Source organism: Dermacentor albipictus, unplaced genomic scaffold (genome assembly GCF_038994185.2).
Source record: "Dermacentor albipictus isolate Rhodes 1998 colony unplaced genomic scaffold, USDA_Dalb.pri_finalv2 scaffold_30, whole genome shotgun sequence".
NCBI lineage: Eukaryota > Metazoa > Arthropoda > Arachnida > Ixodida > Ixodidae > Dermacentor > Dermacentor albipictus.
The window spans coordinates 2,882,661-2,887,994 of NW_027225584.1; the positions used below are offsets into that span (position 1 = coordinate 2,882,661).

At 47.7% G+C, this 5,334-nt stretch overlaps 1 long non-coding RNA gene across 1 annotated transcript; it reads left to right on the forward strand.

The window, feature by feature from the left end:
- Positions 1 to 3,986: 3,986 nt before the first annotated feature.
- Positions 3,987 to 4,749, forward strand: LOC139052733 (uncharacterized). The gene is made up of 3 exons (XR_011510037.1): positions 3,987 to 4,075; positions 4,160 to 4,396; positions 4,512 to 4,749. It is a non-coding gene; the product is annotated as an uncharacterized lncRNA (long non-coding RNA).
- Positions 4,750 to 5,334: the final 585 nt, after the last annotated feature.

Here is a 5,334-nt window from a genome sequence, read left to right on the forward strand (position 1 = left end):
CGAAGCACATGAACACTGGTACCAGAGAGTTTCGTACAACAATTACTAGAGAGGATATCTAGCGCGGCGATCGCTCAGCCACCATGAGAATGATGGGTAGTAGTACATGGACGTGTCTGATCTTCGTGCTCGTGGATTCAGACATTGTGGCTGCTTCATTTATAACGCTTTATCTTCGGGCCTGAGTCGGACTTTATTTCTAAGCAATTTATGCATTCTTTAATGCCAGAACGCAATAAGATTCTCGCTTGATCATGCGTCCGCGGCGCGATACGCTAAATATAGGGCGTCTGTGATAAAATTCCCTACTTATATTCTGCTGTTGGGCATACTTATAATGTTTACTTAATTATTTATAAAGGAGTACTTAAAAATATTCACATTGCAAAGTGAAGAAGCCATTTGAAGACAGACGGACGAAGTATATCCCCTTCAGTCCAGAATTATTATCCAATGTTCATATATGTGTGAAACATATATAATTTTCTTCCAATGTGCTTGAGACTCTACTGAAAGCAAGTCGAGGTGGTAGAATGTATCTCTGTGCATTTCACGGTGAGTCGAAATAATTATACGGTGTAACTAAACATTTGAATATTATAAAGCAGCCATGATATGCTTCGTCATAAAAAAAGTTGAATCCCGCGCTCGAATTACATGCAGAAGTTATTTATTCGTGACAAGTATTTCAAGAAAGTAAAGAATATATTTCGAGGTTGCTACCGGCACGGCCCGCATCAAACGTCATGTAAAACACGGTAGTGCCTTCACCAAAGCGATACTCTGAAACGATGCATGCCACTTAGAAGTAAAATGAAAGTAATTTAGGTTAGCAGATTCTTCAATTTTCCCCAAGCGCAATGTTTGTGCTCTGTTCCTGGCACCCACTGCGCATAAATGAGAAAAATGGGTGGCGTCTGCAAATGCTAACGCCGTGACTGAAGGGGGTACAGGCAAATCCGAGCACTGCCCATCATTTCCGTGCTGGCTAAACTGCCCTGCATGCAGTTCCCATAGACACTAGCGCCACAGTTCCCTCTGGTAGTGCATGTACGAAACTCTGACCGTGACTCTATTCTAAGGTTTATTTGCCTGTCGGCTGTTCCCGGTAAACTTTATTAAATACGCGTACGCAGTTGGTCGCTTAGCACCACGACCACATTGTCGAGCTCAGCGCTGGGTATATGTGTCCGCTTGAAAGCGAGAATTGTGCGGATATCATTGTGGCGCAAAATACATTTCTTGAAAACGGACAGAAGAAAGGGAGACAGTGAAGCGCCAGTGCGGATACCCAAGATATACCCAAGTGCGGATACCCGGACTGGCCGGCAGCATACATCAGAACAAATAAAAACGAACACCGACCAATGAAAATTTATTAAAGTAAGACGTCCGCATCTTTTTCTTGAATCCTGACAATCCAGACCACCGAGCCCGCACTTCAATCGCAATGACGGCAACTTTCCCGATGTGTATGCACGTTGCTTAGGTCACATCTTAAAGTGAGCTGTAGGGTTATCAATGTCTCGCCATTCAGAACCACGGCCGCTCAATGGAAACAAGGTGCGGCCTGCCGCATGACGCGCCGTCAGTGGGTGAGGGAGTGACAAGCGGAGTTTTCAGTTGCGGCTGCTACTATGGGTGGGGGCGCTGCACATCGGCGAACGTAAGGCGCACGTTTCCAAGGGAGAGCCGGCCGTCCATGTGGTCCATGCGCCGGGAAGGAAGCGTTGCGAAGTAGCGTGGTTCCTGTTTCACGTACGTTTTTATTTTATCGTCCAGCTGTTTCGTTACGCGTTTCTAACGGGGAGTTATTAGATGCGTCACGGCATACGCAATGCGAAAGAACTGTTGTGTGCCGCGATGCAAATCCAATGCTGCGAGGAACTCCGACCTTTCTTATCACGAGCTGCCGGCGAAGGAACAACTCCGGGATGTCTGGCTGCGGCATATTTCGCGACAAGGCAACGACAAAGGTAGCCAGTGGGTGCCGAACTCCAGGGCCGTCGTTTGTTCGCTTCACTTCAAGGAGGACGACTACAAGGAAGGATTAAAACGTAAGGTGCTGCGGCCGACAGCCGTGCCGACTCAATTTCCGTCGTACCCTGCATACATGCTGCCCGCGGCTTCGAAGAAACGCCGACCAGTAGTACGTGTCGCACCTGCCACTGCCATAACTAAAGTAGGCGACTCATTGCAGGAGTTATGTGCAGGATCAGAAAACAAAGCGTCCCGCCGCTCTGATGCGGACTTAGGTAATATTGAAGGCGACGTCGAGCTCCGCGCAACGCCGCCGCATGCGGACGAGGTCGCTGGTCCGGAAAACTGCTTGGCCACAGGATGCAGCTTGCAAAGCGGTGTGAAAGCGCAAGAATGCCAGACGACGTTCTGTTTAACAAGCTTTATGGCAAATACCAAGAGGAACGCGCACCGCCTGCAAATGCAAGCTAGCAGACTCAACGAGCGACTACAAAAGCTGCAAAAAAATGCGACGATGTCCAGGAGAAGCTAAAGCTATAGGAAGGGGACCAGGCGGTGCAGGCTATAACGAAGATAAGAAAAGCAGCAGCGGAGGGCGACAAAACTGCCGAGTTTCTCGTTGAACAAGTTGAAAATTTTAGTAAGGTCAGACCAACATGGCAAGAGAATACAGTTCGAGAATGTGTGCTGTGGAGGGCAACGTCTCGTAAAGGGTACGAACACGTGAGAGCGAGAAAGCTTCTCAGGCTGCCTTGCCGATCTACGCTGCAGAAATTTGTTGGGTCATCTACAGGAGAGACCGGAATAACTAGCCTCATCCGTGAACGTCTCCAAGTGGAAAGGCGTAGTTTACTCTCAGAAAAAGAGCCGTACTGCAGCCTCATAGTTGACGAAATGTCAATACAGCAGAAAGTTACTTATGATCGACAAGTGGATAGGATTTTTGGGCTCGTCGATGTACAGTGCCAGGCGCGAGAATCTGCTGTTGTGGTAGCCAACAGGCTTCTTTGCTTTGTTTTGCGTGGACTCTCAACAGTATATATGATTCCAGTAGGTTATTTTTTCACGAGAAATTTGAAGCACGATAAGCTCCTTCTCCTGACGCGCAGTGTCATCAAGGCAGTTGAAGAAATAGGATTTCGAATTGTCCGTATTGTCACTGACAACCACCAAACAAACACAGCCATGTTCCGGAATTTGTCCGATGACAACACACTCCAGCATGTCGTCCCACATCCAGAGCGCGAAGGCGAGCCTCTATTTTTGTCATTTGACCCCAGCCACCTGATCAAAAACTTAAGGATGAACTTGCTGGAAAGAGAAATGTCCGATGATATCGAGCAAATCAAAGGAGGCGTTTTCCTGGAGACACTCTACAACATCCAGAGAGATATGCTTGTTAAGCCAGTGCGACTGTTGAGCCGAGCTCACGTTGAACCCAGCAATCTTGAAATGATGAAGGTCTGTCGCGCGACATTGCTCTTCTCGCCTACGGTAATCGCCATCCTCGAATACCTTCAAAAAAATCCTGGATCACATGAGAAGGCTGCGCAATTTCAGGATTGTCGGTCAACTATCACATTCATGAAATATGTTGGGTTGTGGTATGACCTCCATGACATTTCCGGTTGGAAATCGAGGGAAAGGCCATTCGTCAAAACTGAGGATGATAGGTTGGCTTGGCTCGAAGTTGCCTTCATCAGTTATCTCGAAAATGTGAAACGTGAAAGCATGAAAGCCCGTATGCAGTCGCTTACAAAGGAGACTTACGAGGCTACCGTAATGACAACTAGATCAACAGTTGCCGTCGTTGAGTACATGCTGACCGACCTGGGGTAAGCACAAATTTTGCGAAAATTTGCCTGCTAATTTCACGCTCTGGTTATAGCTTGGCTAATGTGATGCGTGACTTCAAGGTGTTAACCATACTTGTTTTTTTTGGCATTTAAAAAACTGCAGCTTCAAGTACGTACTGACCCGTGGCCTCAACAGCGATCCAGTAGAGTCTGTGTTCAGCTGCTTCCGCCAATTCAATGGTGGTAATGACCGAGTTGATGCAAGAGCCGCAGTCTTCACAGCGGAGAAGTTGCTGAAGGTTCTGCTGCTGTTTGCTTCTTGAAGTGTCTAGTGTTTTGGTTTTTGCAAAAGTGGCAATCGCCAACCATGTTCTGGGGCACAGGTCGGGATTTTACAGGCTGCCAGCACTGGAAACGCGCCATCAAGTTCAGAGTGCAAGACAGCGCTGAAAGGTTGGAACCACGACGGTGACCGAGAAGACCCAGCTATACCGGAGGCAGCCCTGGCAGTGTTGTGGAAGTTGCAGCATGTGATGAAGCACGACGAGGTCCCTCCACACCTTGAGTTCGCACCGCTCACATACATGGCGGGGTACCTGGCTTTCGTCTGTGAGCAAAGGGTGAGCTCTATCTTTTAAAATGACCATGCCTACTCTATGATTAGCCATTTGTATATTGGTCAAGTTGAAGACAATTGACGCAATTAGTGAAATCTGAATCTATGAAATTATACAGGTGGCGTGCCGTGAATGCAAGGTGCGACTAAAAGGAAGTGCTTCGCGGGCTGGAGCGTATCACTTCACATTCAGTCTTGACCAAGGTGGACTGAGCTACCCGCGGCCTGAAGTCGTCTGGTTATGCAAGCTGCTGTGTACTTTCGTCGAATTAGCTCTGCAGTCTGCTGAAGTTTATCGCTGTGGGAAACTGTGCCAGCTCCTCTCATGTGCTGTGCTCCCACACCTCATGGTTTGCCCGCTCATGTGGTGTGCAAAGTGTACGGACCAGTATCACTGTCGACAGCTTTGCGAGATATTTCTAAAAAAGTTCCTGAGACCCCTCCTGGCGAACTGGGCTGGTGACCTTACCAGCTCTTTGGACAGTGTGCTCAGGCTTTCAAGAAAGCCTCTTTCCCGCAATGTCCTGCGTTTGTAGAGAAGACTGCAAACCTTGAACAGTAGTGTTCAAATAAAACAAATTAGCATTCTGTGAGTCATGCGTCATCTTAAACGAAGCCCTATTTTTTTAAACCTGTGCTCAGAATCAACAAAAACCGTGTTTTGCACGTCAACACCACTCTATATCTTTAGTTCCATATCTGAAGCTGCGCTTCCTTCACGACACAGAAAGCAACTGAAGATATTTGTAAATCCACATCATTGATGAAGTCATCGGTGTGAACACACACGAATAGAGCACTTAAGTGACTCTGCGGTACCTGCCTGTCTTCATTTTTCTCGTACTGTCTTTATTTCTGCTTCGTTTTCCCTTGCCGAATATCGCGCCTGCCACCCTCTCGCGCGCAATCGACACACAATATCTTGACGCCGTGTCGCATGCC